Genomic DNA, 22,692 nt, shown 5'->3' on the forward strand with positions numbered 1-22,692 from the left:
CCCCGGCCCCGCGGGCGGGATCGCCCCGCCGCCCGCCTAGGAGCGCCTCTCCGCCGCCCGCCGGAGTTCCCCTCGTTCGCCCGGCAGCGGGCCGGCTACTCGCTCCCGGCCGGCGCCGCGGGGCGGGTCGGCGTTCGCCTTTTGGGGGGCGGCGGTGGGGGACGCCAGCCGTCACCGGGAGGCGGGGGGGGGGGGGGGCACACCCGAGGAGCGCGGCCGCCGTCGGCGGGGGGAGGCACCGTCGCCGCAGCGGGCGGCGATTCGCGCGGGGGCAGCGCGGCGCGGCCGCCCCGGGCCGGCAGGAGGGGGCCCGGCGCCCCGCCGCCCGCTCGCCGCCTCCCCGCCGAGAGTTGGTCCCCGGCGGCGCCCCGCGGCCGCGCTGCCTTCCCCGCCCCGGGTCCCGCCGGGGCGGCCTGGAGCTGGGGGGGCTGCTCGCGGGCGGCGGGGGCGGGCGGCGAAGTTTCTTGCCTTCCCTCTGGCTTCGGAGGTACCTGTTTGTATAATAATGGGTGGTAACGGTTTGGCCGGGGGCCCCCGCTCCGCTCCCCGTGCGTGTGCGACCAACTGCTGCGGTCTATATAAGGAATTACACTTACATTTCAGACCGTAGGGCTGCTCTGGGGTGGGTTTGTCGTTCCCCCCCCCCCCCGCCCCCCCCCCCCCGGTACGTGTGTTACTTTAAGATGCATTTGAAAGGTACACGGCGGGGGGAATAACCGCCCGTAACACCCACTCTGCTGATTTTCTGGAAAATGGAGAAGTAGTTCGGTTCTCTCAGCGACTCTTCGGAATGGGATGTAAAGCAGGAGATTTTGTAACCTTCCTTGGCAATTTTAGGTTTTATGTGGCATTTCCTGTGCAGGGTCACAGATAGGAAGGCTTTCGCCTGCGATCTGAGATGTTTTCGTACGCAGTGAACGGGCTCCGAAATAGACCAGAGTCACGATGGGTGCTGCTCCTCTAATCCTGACCGCTTCGGGCGGAACGTGGGGATAAATAACGGCCCTTCCAGGGGCAGCGAGTTGGTTTGATCGCTTTGAACTTAGGAGGGCTTCCTTATTTTTGTTGTGTGCGTTTTCTAGCAAGTATTTCTGTTTGCACGTTCGTATTATTAATTCCTTGTCGTATTGTAAATATTTATATTTAGCTCATGATTTGGCTGTGCTGAAGGTAAGTTTGGAAAGTGCTTTTCTCTTTACCTTATTAAAAATGTTGATGATCCAGAGAAAGGGGCTTTTCTTGTTGCTGACGACATGTGTGTGACATGTGAGTCTGAACCACCCAGCGTCTGTGCAGGAGCTGTAAACATGTTTACCTGAACAGGAAAGAAAATGGATTTTTCTCTTAAAGATCCAGTGATACGAATATCGTACTCTTAAAGCATATCAACAGATGACTTGAGAGAGAATTTTTCTGAGAGCCTAGCTTTTGAAATCAACGGGCAAAAGAGATTCTTGATCGCTGCAGCAAATGGCAACTTGTGCAGGTAGAAAAAAAGATGGTGTTTAGTTTTCTCCTGCATGCATGTCAGCCCCCTCCTGTCTGCTGCTTTCGTTCTCAAGGGAGGGATTTATTTACCACGCTTGCTGTCAGTGTTTTTCCTTTGTGCTTAATAGTAGAAAACCAGATTTTTGTGCTGTTTGGCACAAAAACGTTTTGTCTGCAGTGTGTATCACTTGCAGAAAACAAAAGGTGTAGAAGATATGGTATCATTCCAGGTATCTTTCATCTTCATCACTTTTGGACCTCATTGCTGCACCCGTTTTTCTACAAAAAGCCTCTGAGTCTTTATCAACTAGTTCTGCAATGTAGAATATGGCATGTCTTGTTTTAGGCTGATTTTGGTTCCTTTTTTTGAGGAATTAAAACCAACTTAAGTCGTGCATTGAAGCATCAGGATTGGTTAGATAATAGATTCTGGATAATAGAAATTTCTGAGCAGTGGGTTTATGATTGACTTGAAATATTTACTAAATAAAGTATCTGGAGAAATGCTAACCCTTTTAACCTTTAAAATAAATATGAGACTTCTTGAGGGTGTTTTCTCCCCCCCCCCCCCCCCCCCCCCCCCCCCCCCCCCCCGAGTCTCTTATAGGTGAGTACCTTCTGTCAATGAGACATCAGCGTACAGGAGATGTTTCAGCAACTGGCTTGTTCGTAGTACGCACTAAATTTTATGCTGTTCCAGTTGCCTTTTCCCCACTTTACCAGAGGATGTGAGATTATTAGAGATTGCACTTGACATCCAGTATACCAATTAATAATACTGGGCCACAGCATCAAGTTAGTATACTGTGAACTTTCAGTCTTCTTATGTGTTGGTAAACTTAACACAGCTGTTGTACTGTAAACTTATGTTTTGGTTTGGGTTTTTTCCCCATCTCTCAGTGTTTGGGAGCCAGAACTTAAGGCTGCCATCCTGATGCATTAGCTGTAGCTGGGAAGGCAGTCTTATCTTCTTAACTCTAGAGGTGGTTCCTTTTCTACCTTGTTTATTGGCCCCTACAGGAGATCAGCAAAAGAGCTGATTGGCGCTGCCATTAAAGCCTCCACTTACAAGAAAATCTGGCACTTCGTACCTGAAGAAGACTATCCTGTGTCACTGTCCTTCTGGCCAGTACACGAAAACATCTGCTACAGCAAAGGAGTTAGCGAAGTGTTGAGACTATAGCACCATCCTGATAAAGCAGAAACATAGTGCTGGTTGGGAGTCTCTCTTCCTATCTGCCTTTTCCCCCTCTTGTGACAGAGGAATTAGGAGGAAAAAAGAGGGATGCAATGATGTTTGTTTCTTTTCCCCAGTCATCCACATTGCCACGCTATGCAAATCCTGCATGGTCTTTAAATAGAGTATCAGGAAATGCTTTCTTATTCTGTGTTGGCTTGCAGGATTGGGATTAGTTGCTTTCTTGACATCTCATATATGTTATAGGTTTGTCTTAGTTTTGCTGTTTAATAAAAACTAACACATCTTGTTCTTCAGTAATACTGTGAGACAAGTAAAACAAGCTAAATATTTAAAACTTGCCTTACCAGAGGGTTAAAAGGATACCAACCTTTTATATTGATGTTTTGCAAATAATGTAAGTATGCCTTCTGGTTTCAGGTGCATATTTAACGGCCAAAAGAAGAATGTGTGAAACTGAGTAAATTCTGCATGCTGTCAGGTGTATGTGAGACGAGAGGCTGAGGCAGACTGATTTGATGTTTCTAGGAGGTTTTTTTGTTGTGTGGGTTTTGTTTTTTTTTTTCTACCCCTGGTAACAGCGAGTTCATTACTAAAAGGTTATGTAGATTGAATTGTAAGATGCCATTTCAGTTGTTTTACAGTTGGGTTTCCTCTCTTTTTATTAGATAATAATTTCTTATAAAGTTTTGTTACAAAGCTAAAGACTGTAAGAAGATTGTAGGTGACTTTGAATAAGGCAAAAGTATGGTGTATTTCTGTTAGCTCCCAGGTGTTAACTACTGGCAGGATGTCAGGTGTTAGTGACGCTTGGGATACAGTATTCCTTGTCGTGCCTTTCTTCTCTTGTGTCCCTCCTTTCTTTTTCACTAGGTATCGTGTTTTCACTCTAGCATTAATTTAAACTTGCAATTTGGGAATTGAGGAATGTAGCCTGAGTTAAAATTCCAGGCACAGTGAACAGGTCTACATGGACATCTGAATTAACTGTTTTAGTCCAGGGAAATCTTCTCTCATATAGACAAGTGATACTTCTGTTTTAATGTTAACTACTGAAATATAATGGGAATATGCTTAAAAATGTTATTATCTCTTCATTTTTCTGTCAGCAATCAGTGCTTGTTATTTTAACGATTGTGAATCAGGGTGTTTTAAGTTAATTAGCTAGCTGAGGTACAGTTTAAGGTGATTAGTTGCCTGAAACAGTTTCTTGCTTACAGGACTGGTAAACATGCTGCTAAAGCAGTTGACGAAGAGTAGCAAGTCGATGAAACTTCCCCTCTGACATGGGCTTCCCTTATCATAGGGAGATGAAGTAGATGAAACCTTTCAGTTAAAAGTCTGAGGATCTGAATTCTGTGAGCTCTGACCAAATTTTCTGTTGAACATTTTCTATTGTATCAGATATCCCTCTCCATTGAGTCTTTCTGTGGACTTTGGGCTTTATTACAGGTCCCACTAGTATCAATGTTACTGACTTCAGTTAGGCCCTCACCCTCTGTCAGCAAGCTCTGCCGTTGGCAGTGCCGGGGGAAGGGGGTTCTACAGCTGTTCCCTGCCTCCTTCCCCACTGGGACTCAGGTGGTGGTATTAACCTGTCATTTCTTCTTACAGAAGTTTTACGGTGGTAGGGGGAGAGGCTGGAGTAATCTGAAGTAAAAATATCAGTGCAATACCTTTCTTCATGTGGAAACATCTGTTTTAATAGGGTTTAAAATGCCAGTGGCGTTTAAAATGCCAGCGGCAGACATTTTTAACATGCAGGGGACTCTCTTACTATGTTAAAGAAATAAAAACAGCTTCTGTGAAGCTTGGGTTGTGGGTTTTTTGCTTGTTTGTTTTTAAACTGATTTTTGAGCAACTGCTCTCTATTGCAGGGGAATTGCTGGAACTACAGTATCTAGCCAAATGACTCTTAAGAATCCCTACTTCTAAATTCAGTCATTATTATTTACCAAAAATACAGGCTCGTTGCTTTAAACTCATTAGCTGTTTGTAGTAATTTCAAAAACTCTAATTGATATTGCAAGCTGATTAGAACATGGTGTGCTTCGTCGACTGTCAATTCAATATTTAACAGCACATACTGCATCTCTGGAGATCATAAAGATTCTATGTGTGATAGGTTTCACACAAGTATATAAAAGAAGAGCTTGAAAAATGGAAATAATTCTGGTTTTATGCAGACTTTCATACCTGTTTCCGAAGTACAGTTCCAGGTTAACTTTCAGTTGCTTAATATCAGTATTCCTGAAATTCCAGTCATGTTTACCTACATTTTTTGAAAGGGCTCACCAGGTAGGATCTTTGCCATTATGAGAAGTAAGCAGGGTCTGGCTTACATCTGTGGTCTCAGAAACTTTGGTGCTTCATTCTGGCAGCTATAATAGGTCTGTTATTTTTGAGAACTAAATTCTCAAGTGACTTACCCAAGGTCACACAGGAAGTCCATAGCAAGGCTGAGTCTCAATCCATTTTTAATCCTTGGGACTACCCTTGCATTTGGCTTGATCTAGAGCCTTAAAGAGAAATAACAGATTTATCACTTAGCATTACTATTAATTTTAGCTGAAGTAGTCAAGCCCCTTCATTTTTTTCAAGTTTGTTGTCTTGAAATACTTGTACTTTCAGCAAACAAGTGGCAATATGCAAACCTCAAATTTTCTCTGTAGTAATTTTTAGATAGTACTAAGATAGTACCTTCATTGGTGATGTTTCCTGTCTGCGTTGTCAATGTAAGATAGTACCTTCATTGGTGATGTTTCCTGTCTGCGTTGTCAATGTTGATGTAATGATGTGCTGAATAAGTAGAGTTTTGTCTTTTGGTATTTTTTGTATTCCCAAATCTTAAGTTCAGTGATGTGTAGATAGACAGAAGTAAAACACAACAGGAGAAAACTGGCTTAAGACCTACACTGTTAACATCGATATTCCTACTCTGATGTGTGGGGTGTTCAGAAGACTGTTTTCTTAGAGGTTGACATCTAAGCAGAGATGATTTAATCGGATATTGGTTTTGTTGGGACAGTAATAACTAAAGAAGAGTCTCAGCATGTGGCTGGTACTTCTAATATTTGAAAGTGATTGCTAGGTAAATAAAAAATCGTAAGTCCCCTTAAAACAAAAACTCCCCAGAAATGCATAAATAAATGTCAGGCCTGGAAAGTCTACTTGACTGGGGCAAGTATGTGTCAAGTCTAGGTTTTGCTACTGTTTGTCATGGGGGGCTGCTGGCTGTGGGTGCAGGTGGGTGCTGCTCCTGCCTGGGGGGCCTGGCAGAATGAGGCAAGGTGGATGCGGAGGGCAGTCCGTTATCTTCATTAGTGAAGCTGTGCGGTTAGTTCTAGTCATGAAACAGTATAGTAGATCAGTTATGATAGGTACTCTTTCTTGTGGAGAGAAATGCCGTTTGAAATCTTTAAAAAACAACAAAAAACCCCCAACCCAACAACAAAACCCCAGGCACGCCATGGACGGCAGAGGGATGTATGTATGAGTGGGCAGGGGTGAATGGGTGAGGTGAAGGCCATGTGTGAGGAGGGAGGACAGAATAGGGAGTAGTCTGCTTCTCACTGAAGGTCTGATACCTTTATTTCTGATGCACCTTCGTGGCCTTCCAGGGAGCGATGAATCTGGCAACAGATCATGATCACAGAGGAGATCTCAATGGGAAATGGCTTTGAGCTCAGCTGACTAGATGATGCCTTGAAACGTTGGAATTGTTTGGGGATTCTATAGGGGAGTTTTTGTATGTAGCTTTTGGTAATGCTTTCTGCTTCCATGTAATGTTGGCGACTTTTTTTTTTTAAATCTCTCATTAAGCCATTGTCTCTGATATTCTGAGTCGATTTCTTGAGCTAATTATCACACGCATGGGTATTTCTCAGTCTTGGTTTGCTTTTCTGGCTGTCTAATTCCTAGCTGTCTTATTTTTAAGTTTATTTATAAGTTATTGGAAAGAGTAACAGAAGTCTGATGTCTTTAAAAGCTGTTTACAGTTGCAGCTTTCTAATCTTTGCTTGCTCTCCTCTCTTAAAGAAAAACCAGGATTATTTTCAGTTTTCCTTTTGTTGAGCCATAGTTTATTTAATAAACTATTTGCCCCTTTCTTGCATAGATAAGTAGTATTCCTGTGTGATGGTTGAGCAAAATGGGAAGGCCAGTCAAGAAGAGTGAGATGATGGATAAAATGCCAACTAAAGTGAAGTGCAGTATAGCTTTATAAATCTATTTCAGTACTTCTGAGAAAAATACTACCCCCATCGTGACAGTATGTAAGTACCTTTCAGGCAGTAAAAATATATATAGAGTCCTCTCTTTCTGTATCTGAGCCTATACATCTGATTCCTTGTGTGAGTGCCCAACAGCTTATGTTCATGTTAGGGGAGGGTAGGTGATAAGACACAAACTCAAGTTTCTTCTTTTACATGTGGAGCAGCCAGGCAGTGATTCCTATGTTTCAGTTGGTTAGAGCTTAACATACTAACCAGCATTCTTTAGACTTGCACATTTGTCCCCAGAGGAGCCCCAAACAGGGAAGAAAAGAGGCCTTTTTATTTTGCCTCACTCTGCTTGTTTCTGATACTATTACTGTAATGTAACTATATCTTTTATTTTAATGTGCTTTTTCAGAGCAACAGAAGTTAACTAAAAATATGCTTTCTCATCTTTGAGAAGTCAGTACTGTTTGAAAGCAGCCTGTTTCAGTTCCCTCCTTTTCAGCTGTCATTCCCAGCTGTCACAATCTCCTTGATGTGAGGACTTTACCCCTGTTGTTGCAAAGCAGTTTGGTTAACAACTGCTGTCACCCAAAGGTTAAAACCTGAAAACTGGCATCCTTTGTTGCTTCCCTTACAAATGTTTGCTTTCTGTTTGGCAGCATCTCCCTCGTGTCTCTGCCTTCAATGTGTTCCATCTATCCTATTTTTGGAGAACTATGTAAAGCAAATGAACATGTCTAATGATGAATGCATTCTTCCGGATGTGTTAGGGGGCTCAATTATGACTGAGGAGAGAGAATGAAAAAGAGAAATTCTATCCTGTGCTGAGATGACGTTCCATCCTATCCAATTAGGATCTGCGAGTACGAGTAGCAGTCCTTCTTGAGTGAAAGGACATGTAAAATCACTTCTTTAACTGCTAGGAACCCCATATAATATTGGAGTGTATCAGATGGAAAAGAAATAACTCTTCCTTGACTATCTAACTAACTACGTAGTATTATGTACTATTTTTAAATATGTTTTTGGCTTTGATGCTGATATCCTCTGTCTTTCTGCAAGCTCTTCTGTTTTTTAGCTTCTCTACAATTCGGGTGTTAAATGGGGAACATTGGAAGGAGCTGGCAAGAGCATTGGAGACAAACAAATTATAAAGCTGTCCTTTCACCGTGATCCTGAGAGTGACTTTCATGGATGATACTTGAAATAAAGGGGTTAAAAGTCCAATGTGGTACAGAAGGTATTTTTACCAATAGAACTAGTGCATCTGTTGTCATTAGGATCAAATGCTACTTGGGCCAGGAACACTAGGGAACAACTTGAGTTATTGTGATATGAAATGTTTTCATTATTTCAGTAAACATCCCTTTTTAAATTCTGCCTGACAGACAACTGACAGACACTGAAGGCAGTTTTCTGTTCCATTTTGTAGAGACATCTGTCTATAGAGTGTATATTGGAGAAAGCAAAATGAGATTACAGAACATCACAAATGTGACATGATTGAAAAAGGCCTGGGGAAATCTATTCCATCTGAAAAAGTGCAAACTAGAGAACGGAAAAATCAGACCTTAATTACAGAGATTATGTTATTTTTTGCTAAGCCAGTAATTTGACCTAAAGAAGCAGGTTGGGTTTTTTGTTTGTTTCCAAACATCTTCCCCCTCCCCCAGTCTAATATAATTTTTCTTAATGCCCAGAAACTTAAAGGAGATGAGTTGTCCCTTTTTAGTAAATGTACTTGGTTGTAAACATTTTTTTCTAAATGCCTTGAGGAATTTCTGCCTTGTATCCTTTCAGGTATGCATCAGATTTTCCTTCTTCCCACCTTCTAGTCTGCTTTACTCTTTCTCTTAAGCTCCTGTATGCTATCTAAGTCCCATGACGTTCTAGACTGGAGAAGGAGGTACTATTCAGAATCTGTAAGCTGTTCAGTCTTCTGTTTTGTTTTGTTTTTTCCTCTAGTATTGCTGGTAAATTGAAGTGAAATGAAACTAGTCACATACTACTGGATTCATTCTTGTGTTATTGTTCACAGGAAGGACCTAGGTACAGTTGACCCTGCAAAGAGAGTGAGGTGGTGAATAAGGACTTTGAAGCAGATTTGGAACTGTAATGACTGGCTTCCTTCCCTGCTGCTGTCCCTTCCCCTTCCTTGCAAAGCGTTTTCATTTGAAATGCTAAGGTGTGGTCATCAGGCATATCTGTTCTCAACTTCCAGTAATTTTTTGCTCACTGCTGAGCTACACCATAATTACATATGCAAATGCAGTATTTTTTTCCCCTCTTACCTTGTACATGTGGGAGGGAAAGATAAGGTTGCAGAGTGCTGCCAGGGATGGTGCTGCTGTCGAAAAAGTGCTGCAGATGGCCACAGGAGAGAATTGCACGTCGTGCAAGACAAGACTCACGGGGGATTTCAGAACTTCTGTGGTTCAGAGGCAACGAGAAAACACTGTTCTTGCCAACTTTAAACTATAGAGAGGGGCAGACTGTTGGATGCCTTGGTATAATAACCTGTTTTCATCATACATTCTAGCTACTGAGTGCTGAGAGTGAATTTGCACTTACAATGGGAATTTGTTTTGTAGACATACGTATGTGTAGTTATTATAGCCAATAATTTAATGTATTAGGCTGGCTTGAATGCTCCCTGTAGTAACACAAGGTAAAGTTCTGTTGTTCATAAGCATTGTAATGATAATAAAACCACAAAGCTATTTCTATGGAAAAGACTATTCTGACATTCTGTTCTTCATGGTAAAGCTTACCTTGTACTTTTTCTAGATTTTAAATTGACTGATTCCCAAAACCCTAAATATGTCTTACAACAAATAGTGGAAGTAAGATAGAATCAATTCTATATTGCAGTCAAAATGCTGGGAGACTCTTTCTACACAAAAATGGAATAATAACTTAAACAGAAATGAGAAGTAAAATTGAATTGTTAGTTGTAGCATAGGAAAAGGGAAATAGTTCAGTGACACATAATGCAATATAACATGCCATAGTTCTCTGTGTTTTACCACATGATTGATCTTGCCTTCAGGGATCAGCCTGAATAGCTGATGTGGTAGTTACGTGATGGAGGGGGACTTCTTTACAAGGATGAACCAGGTTTGTACCTCAGCATGTGAGTGACAAACTAGTGGCAGACTTTCTGTTTCTGTGAGCTAAGCCAGTTCACACAAGAGGGACAATTTTAGCTTTACAGCTGCAAAGGATAGAAATAGACTTAGGTGAATAAAAATCATGACACACAATGGAAGTTTATGATCCTGACAAAATTCTTACAAGGTATATGATGCAAACCGTTGCTGGTAGATATGATGCTTAAAAAAAAACTTGTGCCAGTACTGCCTGCTTTCCTTCACAAACAAAATAAATAAGGTAGTTAAGAACTCCAGCAAATAGGGAATTTTCTTTATTTTGGTATAAAGTTGCAAGCCTCTGTTTTTTGATTACCCCAATCTCCTCTTCTTTTTGTTTAAAAAAAAAAAAAAAACAAAACCAAAAATTTAAAGCTCCTTGCTATCACATTGCACATGCAAATACAAGTGCAGTGAAATGATTTGCATATGTATCATCACAATAGTTTGTGATATAGGAAAGAATATACAACTTCAAAAAAAAACCCCAAGCTGTTTTCTTACCTGCTTGGAAAAGAAAAGTGCTGCAATTGAAAACTTGCCAAATGTCTTGTTCTAATAGTTTACAGTTGCTTATTTTTAGTTCTTATTTCATCTTTCCAACTTTTGCCAATACTTTTAAAGCATTTTGAAGGTCTAGTATAGCAAATCCTCAAAATGGAAAGATGGTTGTGACTTTTCAAGTTCCAGGATGCTTGTTCACTGAATAAAGCCTTCCAGTTTGTACCTTAATGTATCTTAGTAGGCATCCTAATTAAGCCGCTTCTTTTTTGTTGTTGTTTTTGAAATGTCTACCTTTAAAGAACTTGCACTACTTCCTTCAACCACAGAAGCATTGAGTAGGACTGCAATCAAATGTGTGTCTTATTGGTTCTTGGGTCTACTGTGGAAACACTTTGTAGCTGAAGTGTTTTTGCGCATGCACAACCATGCGTCCTGTTTTCCTGCCTTTTCCTTTTGTCTGTTGAGCTTCTGGCTGATAGCAGATGAATGTGGGCAGCAAAGAGTAATGGGCTGTACAAAATGCCTGAGGCTTCTTGCATACAATAAAATGACTCCATTATAAAGAAAAAAATGACAAGCCTGCCATGGAGGATATCTGTATTGAGGAGATGGAGAGAGTAGCCTTTGGTTTATGATCATGTTAATGGGTGTAAAATAAACTTAATTTTTTTCAACTGTCAAAAGTATTCCTAGGTGCTTTATGGAGTAATGCTGAAGATCCTTCTAGCAGGAAAACACTGATGAGCTAAATGGATGATGTACTACTTACTGTTCCTGGTTGCTATATATCTGTGTGGGAAGGAAGGGAGTAATAGCCTGACAGCTCAGTTTCATTTTCACCATGCAGGTGTGTGGATTTGTGTTTTGTGGGGCTTTTTTTTTCTTTCAATTTTTTTTTTCTAGTGCGTTGATTAGTTGCAGGATTATATAATCTGCCCTGCAGAAGTGTGTTGGGTTTATTAAGTCTTTTGGAAGATGCACTAATACAGATTTGAAGGAAACTGGGCCAGAAACATGGCTGGCTGAGACAGAGGGAATCCAGATGTTAGAGGAGGATATAAAAATATAAAGCTGTAGTGAGTTGAATCAAGTAGAGGCACAAGTCTGTGTGTGGAAGCACAGTAGCAGGAAAAATAACTAGGAATCCTATCAACATTTTTGACAGCTATACTTACCCACTATAAGAATCTAGTGTTTAAAAAAACCTCAGTTGCCTAGTTTACTGTGTCTGTAAGCAGTAGTGGCTATTCTTGCCATCCTCGCTTCCAGTTACAGCTTTCAAGAAGATTTTTTGTTTTGTGTATTGACATGCAAACTCTGAAAGGTGCTTCTGCCTCTCCGCCACCCCCCCCCCCCAAAAAAAAAAAAAAAGTGCACTACTTTAATATATGCTAAGTGAATGATCATCCTGAATTGTGTGTGCTTGGGAAATGAAGACAGCTCCTGATAAACAAGGCTTCCAAAGTAACTGGCAAGTCAGAATAAAACCAATTTGATTTGTAGAATATGGAGGAATTGTTAAAACATGCAAAACTTGTCCTAAAATGCTTAATTTTAAAGAAACCTCTGAACCTGTACTTTTTTCAGTCTGTCTCTCCTGTTGGAGTCTGTTCAATATGTCACTGTAGATACAACTCAAGAGGACTCTGGAAATCTATGCTTTAGCAGCAAAATGTACAAATTACGATTTGTAATCAATAAAATGGGAATACTGTTTGAGTAACTTTTGTGTTATTTTTCTCATTTTGTCAGCTGCTGCCAGGTTTCAGTGTGGCTATTCAGGATGTATATTCCATCTGTTGTATGGACTGTGTCCCTTGAAGATCTCCTTTCAGCTGCACTTTATACACCAGCTCTTCCCGTCTCTTGGATTGTCCTTCTTTAAGGGAAGACCCTTCCTCAAAATATGTACTTCTTCCTTTCCCTTCTTTTCCTCCAATAAAGTGTCATCTGCCCGTCTTTCCCCCCAAGGAAAAGAATATAACTGAGGGGGATTTGAAGACCACTTGCTCCACAGATGCTGCTCCCTTGACAGCAGTTTTAATTCATTTTTACATGCATTTTTATTTTGCAGTTCAGAGTTAGTTCTATGATCATATGAGCTTTTTATGGCACTGAAGACTGTAGCTGCTTAGGAAGGAAGCTGATGAGAAGACAAAAGCTTAGTTAACTATCTAACAGTGGTAGTCTGTAGATGGTAACAACTATAAAAGATGTTCCAGGCTAATTTATTAAGAAAGGACCTGTGGTGTTTTTCGCCTTGCCCCATATGATGGCAGTGGTTTACAGTAGGAAGGCACTAGTTTCTGCCGTTGCAGGTAGAAGGGGAGGTAGTCGCTGACAGGTAATGCAAAGAGATTTGAGTAAAAATAAGAAAGTGAACTCTTTTATGGGGAAGGGGGTGGCTACATATTTTACAAATGTTTCAACATCTGTGATTTGGCACAACTAAAAGCAGTATGTTGCTTTCTAATGCAGCTTAGGGAAGTGGCACTTATGAATAAAAAAGATTAGAACTATTATCTTTTATGTGATTCTTATAGTCACACATCATACTGGGAAAAAGGTATTGCTGCCTTGGACTGACCTGGTCTGACATGACTATAGTATTGTGACATGGCTGGTTTTCAGAACAGGTTTTGGAAGTTGCAGAATATCAAAGACAGAGTGATAAAACTGTTGAAAGCTCAACTTCACTAAATTATTTCAAGACATACATAAAAGAAGTCTTGTGTTGAGCTGTACCGTGACAGGGGAGAAACTTACTGTTCTTGCTTCCTAAATTTGTATGATTGCTCCTGATCAGTGGCAAGCGATAGGATATGTCAGTCTGTCTGACCAAGCTGTAGACCATTTCCAAATATCCCTTTTGGACATACTGCAACCAGGAATTTTGGACTTTTTGGAGAGCCTTAACTGGGTCTTGTATGTGCTAGTCTGAAAATAAACCTTCAGATAACTAGTGTGGTTGAAGTTCTGTATTTAAAAATACACTAGTAAAATATAATCCTAGTACTAATAACTTGTGTTATCTTTCAATTTTAACAGCTTTTGGGTTGAGACTTAAGATCGCTTTGTTGTTTCTTGTTGGCAAGTACTAGTGCAGCAGAGCTAGGACCCTGAGTTTAGGACATGATAATGATGGCCACCAGCCACAGAGCTATGGAGTGCCTGAGGTGGCGTGGGGCAGAAATCTCAGACCCGGAGATCTGTATTTTCAGGTTTAAAAGGTAACCAATTCAGAATATTTATTGTTAGATTTAGCTCAAAATACAACATATTTTAAAACTTCCAGTGGGCAAATCGTCTTTTGTTTGCTGATTGTAGTGAGGAGGAGGCAAGATCTTAATATCTATTTTGTAAAGTATCTAATGCATAAACTATGAAATTACAGAAGGCCTTGTGCAGGTGAAGGTACAATGCTTGACACAAAATGAGGTGCCTGAAGGGTACAGGCCTGGAAGATGCCGCCTTTCTTCCCCCCAGTTTTGCTTTTGTGAATCCTGATGGCCAACCCTTGCCTTAAGCTTTGACAAATGCAGTGTGTTAAGATGTGGAAGGTCGCAGGTTTTACAGTGATTTGCTTTTGATCCCTAGTTCAGCCAAGAACCACATAGTTACCTCAGTTTTATTTGTCTGTTGTTTTCCATAGGTAGAGCAGAAGTGTGTTTTTGCAGTAGAAGAGTTAGAATATGTGGTTTTGTTATCTGAGATACTGTTAATTGGCATCTTTCCTTTGTGTTGTAGGCCCTGTGTGAATCCTGGTGACTCCAGGTTTGTGGGATTTTTTTTCTGTGAATAGAAAGAAGAGTCTCTTAGATGTGCTTCAGACAAAAATGTTAGAAAGCCTCATGTGTTTTCCTCATTCTAGAACTGAATAGCTCTTAGGAGAAGTCAGTGTCAATACAATATTGCTTTCCCTCCTGGATGAGGGATTGAACTCTGTCATGCTCTCTCACCTAGCTCTCCAAGACCTTCAGAATTTTAAGATATGCAGAACTACAGTGTATTTTCATCTCCTTTCTTCCCGTCTGTTCCAAGCAAGACTGTTTTAGAGAAGGGGAAAAACTGCTATCAGAAAAGCCCAATCAATGTTTCTGAGATTAAATAAGGCTTTTGATTATCTCTGCTGTAAATAATAGGTAGTTTAGGTTTCTTAGAGCAATTCATGCGATTCTGCAAAACTTATGTGACTATTGCAGAGTACTTCAGTGGACACTGTCTGTTAGTTAGGAACTCTTTAATTTGGGTGACTTGCAAAGACTGAAATGTAATATTCAGCAGATCTTCCTGTAGTGTGTCAGAACAAGGAACGTCAAGCTTTGTTTTGGAGGAAGCATATGTTCAAAATCTTTTAGATTCATTCACACATACTTGTCCTGAGATTTCCTCTTGATTTGTAAAGGTGTTCTGGAAGACCACACAGGCAAAAGCACTTTGATTTTGCTTCCTTGGATGATACCGATATGTAATCAATACCTCTGATGTTAATTTTTTTCTTTTAAACTGAATCTTATTCCTCTGTATCTCACAGATTCTTAGTCTGGTAGCCACCACAGCCATCTACAAAATTCATTGTTCTAAAACTAGTAAGCAGCTGTGCCAACATGAAAAATCTGTTCATTTACACAGCATGATTGATAGAGTAGGAGGGATTTCCATACTATCCTGAACACGACCTGCCAGTCACTAGGAAAGCGATGTGCTTTGTTCCCACTGGGGTACGGAAGGGATCTGGAGAGAAGTGAGGTATGCCTTGCCTTGTGATGTCTGTGTTGGCATCCTCACAGTATCACGTGAAGAAGAGCAAGAGTTTTTTAATGATCTCTCCTGTCCCAAACCCTTTAGAAGTGTGTCCTTATTTTTGATGTTGGTTTTTTTCCCTTGTTTCTGCAAGCAGGACACTCATGGAAAGCCTGTTACGTGGAGGTTTCCGTTTAGGCATTAGGGCTCTGGAACAAAATATTTAGTCTTTGAGGTGATGTCAATCTTCTGTTTCCATTGGATTCTTTCTTATTTGTTGGGGAAAGGTGCAGATGAAGAAGTCATATTGGGCGTCTGGAGGTTTGGGAGGGCAAATTCCCTTAGCTAAAAAGAACAAGCACATTTTTTGCTTCCTTGAGAGGCTTTTTTTCCATTTGTCGAAAGGATAAAGGATGTCTTCTGCCCAAAGGTTATTTAAATTGATGCCTGAGTGTAAGAGCATGTAATGCAACTAATGGCACACATCCCACTAAATGTGGGCTGTTTTTTTATTTCCTTGAGAACCAGTCAGTTTTGGGTCCTGTGTCTATCATTACCAAATTGTATGCCTTTGGTGGAAACCTCAAGGAGTAGAGGCTGGTTTGGGGCAGATGCACTCAAAGTGCTTCAGCATAGGAGCTAGGGGTAGTAGTAGGAGTTGTTGATGCCCTACCATTCAACTTTGGGGAAGTCTGGGTTGCTAACCAAGTGACAGAAGCATGTCTGTTTGCCAGCAATGGCAACCCAGCATTGTTATGTGAACCACCTTCTGTAATAAAGCGAGGTTTGAGATGTTCTCCAGTAAAGAAGTCTACTGGTATCTGCTGACAGCAACATGCTATATTATATGTAATACATAAAGGCATAATTGTTCCTAGGAAAACATTGCCTCAGATATGCTGCTTTTTAGTGAGTAGACCTCTTCATCTGCAGTAAAAACAAATAACAACTTGTTTGCTGAACTGTGACCTGTTTTGGAGTGACAGTCTTGCAGCTTGCTGAATCGACAGCTGGGCTTACCACTGTGCTGGCCGTAGCTGAGAGCGAGCTTCACAAAGGCTTTGGAAGAATACATTTGTTTTCCTGCACTGTTGTTATTTCTCAGCAGGTTTTCAGTTGCTGCTCCCCCACTTGCTGTAGCCCTGAAGCTGCCTGAACTGCTACTGTTTCAAGTTATTTCTAATGTACCTTCTTTAAGTGCCCTTAATGAGGGTTGGAAGACTCGAGTAATATTTGATAAACTGAGAAAATCAATGAGAAGTTATTTGTCAAAGCTTTTTGAGCACTCTGGTTTAGCTGATTTAGATGTGACTTCCCCCCCCAGCATGAAGCAACTAGTCAACCTTTAATTAGGTAGACAAAGATGTGTTATTTCTTTAAAAGGAGGGGGGCCCACATAAATGTGTTGTTCAAACCTTCTTTCTCATATAATTAAATATTCTGCAGATCAGTTATGTGAGCTGATGTCGAGAATCTGGCGAAAAAGGAAAATTACTTATCTTATGTAGATGAGACAGTTGTGAGGAATAAATGTTTTGTCCAGAGATTATATTATCTCTGAGTTAAATTTGGCTAAACACACTATGAAATATTCTTGGCTGGCACAAACTATATGTCAGTGTCTGTGGTGATGGAGTTTAAACTAGTTCGTTTTCAGTCCTAGCAAGCAGCAGCTGAAACGTTGAATGACCTTTGACATAGGGACCCATGAATGCCCCAAGTATGATTTCACTTTCACCACGTTCTTTGTGAATCTGAATGCTTGTCAAATCAGATGTGTGTTTAGACCTTTTCACTGAATGTGCTTGGAGGGAAAGAACAAAGCCTGGGGTCAACTTGGCATAATCCCTGCGTTTATCTTTATTCTATTATAGTGGCTTGTGGGGGATGGACTAACTATTCTCTAGGAGGTGAAAGTGCAAGTAGAGCGTAGATAGACTCCATCTTTTCTTCCAGACTTTCCCAACAGTGTAACTGGTCTCCCATTATTTACTTGTGTTAATGTACAGCTGACTAGGCAGATTGCTGGTTGATCTGTGTGATCTGCTATTTGTTCTACCCATTGCTATTTTGTAGCTGTTGCACCTATCTGCTGATGTAAACAAACACATAATAGCTTGTCTTGGGTAGTACATGCAGAAATGGGTCTGTGTTACATAGTGCTTTGCTCTCCCCAGTGGAGATGGGAGGGTAAATAACATGGATTTTTATACTACAGCGTCTTTTGCTTCAGTGCAAATCATCTTTTTAAGAGATGAACAGCTTTATATACTGTACAGTACATATGTATTTTTTGCTTTTGCAGGCTATTAGTCATACTCAAGTAAGGAGTGACTAAGTCTGTTATTACCCATTCAAATTGGGAAAGCCTTTGTCTCTAAGGGAAGAGCTGTAGAGTTCTACTAAATGGTTGTTACAGACTTTTTGTAGGATTTTTAGATTTTACTCCTGTGGTAGCTTCACTTCACAATACAGGATTGTTTCTGTGTGGAGCTGGAGTGGTCTGAATCTGTAAACGAGTTATTGTGCGGTAAAGTACAAGTGGGTGGAGGAACTATATGACAAAAGGCCTAGTTACCTTTACAGTTTGTTCGCTGTACCTCATACACTTTGTTTCAGAAGAAAAGCACTATTCAAAGACTTGAGTATAAGGAGGCAGTCTTTCACACGAGGCTTGTGGGAAATTTCTCTCCGACTTGTGGGTTTTCAGCTTGTGTAGATTTACCCTGCGCCTTCTGAGGCTTTGCCTGAAACAGCTTAACACATCTGTCTGAACGCCCTGCACTTCGTGGGGTGAGCGCTTCTCATCTGACACATGCGCCAGTATTTTCCACCTTACATGTGCACTTGTTTGGAGGTTTTTTCTGTTCACTTTTTAATAAAACTTTGCAAGGTTTATTTTTAAGTAAAGGGTGAGGTTTGTTGGTTTTTAAAGGCTTCCAAACTAGGACATAACTTGCCGTCACTAACTTCAGAGATTAAAAGCAACATTAAGCAACGATATGCGCGCTCTTTTTTTTTTGAACTAAACCTAAAAAGTCATTATGAAAGCATGAGCGTTCTTTTTTATTTTTTAAACTAAACTTTGAAACTTGATGTTCTCTGTGTTAAATCTGGAGTTCCCTTTAGCTTCCTCCACACCTTTCACTGTTTACTTTCTATTTTCATAGCTTTTCATAACTTAGTGGATAAGGGCTTAAAAACCTGTTAATTCTGCATGAAAACAAATACGCTTCACTCAGCACCCAATTTAAAACACTTTCACACAAAGACTTGCTGATGAGCTGGATGGCTTTTGGTTTTTGTTGGTTTTTTTTTTTAAAGGAGAATTGAATTATTTCAGTCCATCTTGGGAGAGGGCACAGAACAAGTGCTGTGGGGAGAGCAGGGCACTGCTGCTCTTGCCTGACACAGGTGAGCTGAGGTGGCTGAAGAGGGGCAGCAGCTCTGCTCCTCTGCTGGACGTGGACACCCAGAGTGGGCTTCTGCTTCCATTGCAGAAGCAACTGAAGAAGTCCTCAGCCTCACAAGTCACAGCCCAGCACATGAGTTGGAACTAACAGGCTCCAGCCCAGCAGAGTAATTTTAAAATGAAGTAGCGGGAGCCTGGACCTATGCCCATGTTGGCTGCCTGTGCTATGGTGGCAGTAGCCACTGGCAAGAGGGCAGAAGAAAGAGATATTTGGGGTTAGGGAGCAGTCTGATGGGGTTTCAGTAGTGCCTTTCATTCCTTGTTAGCGGCATCCTTTCAAGTTTTGCCTGTGTTGGAGAGAGACATTTTCAACCTCCAGTCTGTTTAGTGCAACCAATAACTGCTCTAGGAGAGTAGTTCTGGGGAACCTACTGTCATCATCATCTCTTGCTGCTTTAAGGAATACATTTAGTGCCTGTGTTTAACACCGCCAACATAATCTTGCTCAGAATCTTAGACAGGTTGAGCAGCATAATGATGTATTTTTTTGTGTGGGTTCCCCCCCCCCCCAATTGTTCGCTTTCCCTCTTCCCATCACAACCTGCCATAGTCTACTTCTAGATGTTGCATTTATACACCTGAACATCACCAACCTGCATCCAGAAGCCTACATATCCAACTGTAGCATCTTTGCTGCATGCTTAGTTTAATTGTGTAACAATACTGACAGCAAGAACCTGCATCTTAAAACTCCCTTACTCTTGCAGGCTATAAACTAGTAAGTTATATCTAGAATATCCACCTACAAATATATGCCACAATGTTTACTGTTCTACAGTATAGCAAAACTCTGAACATTTTTGCCCCAGTTGAGTGAAACTGATACACGCTTTTCAGAGCTGTTTGAGCTCTCATCTACTAATCTTGGGTACTTGTAAATAATACCATAAAATCCTTTACCTGTATTAATCAGAACTAAAAGGCAACAGTCAAATGTTCACTTTTGCAATATCAAGGGTTTTTTAATTGCTAAATCAAACCTCCCATGTTTGTTAAAATGCCACTTACGCTGTTAAATAATGGCAGCTTTTTTTCTCTTATTTCTGCCTCTCTCCTCTTCTGTCAGGCTATGAAACTACATGCTGTGTAAGAGTTTCTCTTTTCTTTATGTTCTCCTTTTCAAGACTGTTTCATTCTTGAGATGTTAAGGGAAGTTTTCTAGTAACTAATGCTGCCATTTGCTAGTCTATTGGCTGCCATATCTGCTGTGTTCTCTTGGGGTTTTTTTTAACTTCTAGTGGTGCGGAAGTGGGATTTCAAGAGGCAGCTCTACCAGCTGTGAAGTGAAAAGGCTGAACTGGAGGAGCAATGCTGAAGGAAACAAACCTGCTCTTTTGTACCTAGTTGCGAAGTAGTACATCCCTAGTTGCTTCTAGGGTCTTCCGTGAAGGTCAGAGTAAGTGTTCTGCCAGCTTCAGATGGGAAGGCATGCAACAGAGAGATGAAGCAAGGGAGTCATTTAGTGGTGGAGCAGGGAACAGACAATCAAACCTGCTATTAAGCAGCATTTCTTTTAAGTGATATGAATATAAAGGAGGTAAAAGCAGTCTTGTTTTTAGAACTTACACAATGCTAAAAATCCATCATGGAAACAGCAAAACAATCTAGCTGTGTGCTGCTGATCTGATTTCACAGCTGATCGCAAATGCAGTTTAGTTTAAAGAGAGAGCTGTATACTTCAGTGATACCAACAGTTGACAATTCAGGAAGGTAAACAACATGTCTGATTCTACATTTCTCTTACTGGTTCCCACCACCGCACAGGTGCCTGGGGGAGTAAATGAACTCTAAACTGCCCTAAAGGCTGCCTAATTTGGAGTAGCTTAGGCCATAAAGCATGGGCAGAAATGCATTCAAAGCCACAGTTCCTGGCAGAATAGCTGACCAGAAGCCTGCCACGTGGGGGTCCTTCAGCTCATCTGCCCCTGCAAATTGCCACACTGCAGAATCTTCTTGCTAATTTGGAAAGCCTGCCTTCTGGGACCTGGAGCCCACTGGTACAAAGCATTCCTTCAAACTGTACTGAAATCTACATTTGTAGTAAGCCGTTATGTCCAGCTATAGTTTTAAGCTCTTAAAGAATGTGTGTTGAACATATGAATGGCCTCATGAATGGCCATGAAAAAAGTGGTTTTGGTCCCAGGTTTCCCTTTCTCTGGGGACAGTGGAGTTGAGCCCCTCTAGCATGTCTGGCTACTGACACCCCCAAGGTTTTTGTTCTCACTTTGAGCTTTAGCTAAATATTATCATTTGGTTATGTTGTAGAATACTTCATTCCAAAAGGAAAACAAGAAGTTACTTTACTTGTTCATTTAAGACTGACTTTGATCCTACTTAAGTAGCAACTACTAAAGACTTAAGTGAGCGCTGCTAGTATTGTGGAATTCTTTTCTGGGGTTTTTATTTCTTGGTTGGTTTGGTTTTTTTATTGGAGCCAATCCCATCCCAGTAGCTAAGAGGGAATACAGGGCAATCAAAATAGTTACTGTGCTCAGGTGAACTGACAGAAAGGTTGCTACTGGGAATGACTTAACAAAGTATTAGATGAAGGGAATAAAATTCTCATAAGCAAAGGTTTAGGGAAAGCGTTAGTCTAGGTGGTTATGATGAAATCTTAGTAAAGGTGTGGAAATGACAGCTTTTGTAAGACTTCAGGAAGACAGAATAATGGAGAATCAATGTCATGTTATTTACGGCAACGTTTCATTCAAATCTCAAATTTCATTAAATCTATGCTTTTACATCCTGGTTCTTAATGGAAAATCATTCCTGGTCAAGCTGACAGGCAACCCAAAGGAGAAAGAACTAATGTATTGTAGAGAGATGTCAGTCATCCCCTACCTGGAGAATCCTGGTCACCAAGAAAGCTGGGTGCAGTTCAAAACCTCAGTAGTTCAGATGTTGGCATCTCAAGGGTCGGGAATGCAGCCTGTACTTTTGCTCTCCTGTCCTTTCTGTGACTGTGATACTGAGGGACTGAGAGGAGGTGGTTAGCCTGCATAATTGTCAAATACATTGTCCCAGCATTATTCTGTGGGCAGGCAATTGATGTGGCCCTTGGCTCAGTCAACAAGTGGATCTATGGAAGGCTAGGATGCAGAGATTATCCTCTGTATTTATTTTGTCTCACAATTGGGACAGATTAAGAACAAGTGGTCAATTTACAGCAATTCAGAGAAGTGGTACTTTGTCATATTGTAGTGTCTGAGCATGCCCTAGTTCAAATTCTGGCTTTGGTGGTGTAGGGTTTTTCTTTTTTTAAAGAACAATTTTCTTTCACTCAACCTTTATTTATCTGGTTTTCTAGTGTGTAAGTCCAGCGCTACATACCTATATATGGCAGCTGGTGAAAAATATGGCACAACTATAATGCTTACTTATTAAAAAGAGAAATTCTTGCCAGCCTTTCCCTGCTCACACAGTTCATGAATGAGGGATATTTTCCCTGACCAGTTGTGTGCGGGAAATCATTCAGATGTGTTGCTATTTTTGAATACAACTTTTGTAGGGCAAAATCTCTCCCTCCTTATGCATATCTAGAAGCCATTTGCTTTGCGTGCAGACTGAAACTTGTATGGAACGTAGTTCAGGAATTCAACTCGTGCTCTATTAGCAGGCTTTCTTCTTATACTGACTCACATTTTCTCATGAGAGTCCTTGTCTGGAAAAGGGTTTTTTAAAGGACTGTTCTCCCAGCAGTTGCTTACAGCGTGTGTATGTTTGGCGTATCAGCATGCCTATGTGCTTTGGCTGTATAAACTGTAGGGTTGGCTCACAGACTGGAGCACCTAAATTTAGATGCCAGGCTGTGAGCTCATTGCCTGTGCTCCCATTATAGTCTGCAGAGACCTAGTCAGTGGACCTGAAGAGCTGTTCAGCTAACTGAACATGGGTATCTACTTTAGGATGAGCAAAATA

The 22,692-nt window shown here is 41.0% G+C and overlaps 1 protein-coding gene and 1 long non-coding RNA gene across 2 annotated transcripts in view; both read left to right on the forward strand.

Moving 5' to 3' along the window:
* ZEB1 (zinc finger E-box binding homeobox 1) overlaps positions 1–22,692 on the forward strand; it is a 126,190-nt gene that overhangs the window by 608 nt on the left and 102,890 nt on the right. The gene's annotated exons all lie outside the window — the stretch shown is intronic.
* Positions 365–12,282, forward strand: LOC130149086 (uncharacterized). The gene is made up of 3 exons (XR_008821778.1): positions 365–487; positions 7,969–8,146; positions 8,945–12,282. It is a non-coding gene; the product is annotated as an uncharacterized LOC130149086 (long non-coding RNA).

Source organism: Falco biarmicus, chromosome 4 (assembly GCF_023638135.1).
Source record: "Falco biarmicus isolate bFalBia1 chromosome 4, bFalBia1.pri, whole genome shotgun sequence".
Lineage (NCBI taxonomy): Eukaryota > Metazoa > Chordata > Aves > Falconiformes > Falconidae > Falco > Falco biarmicus.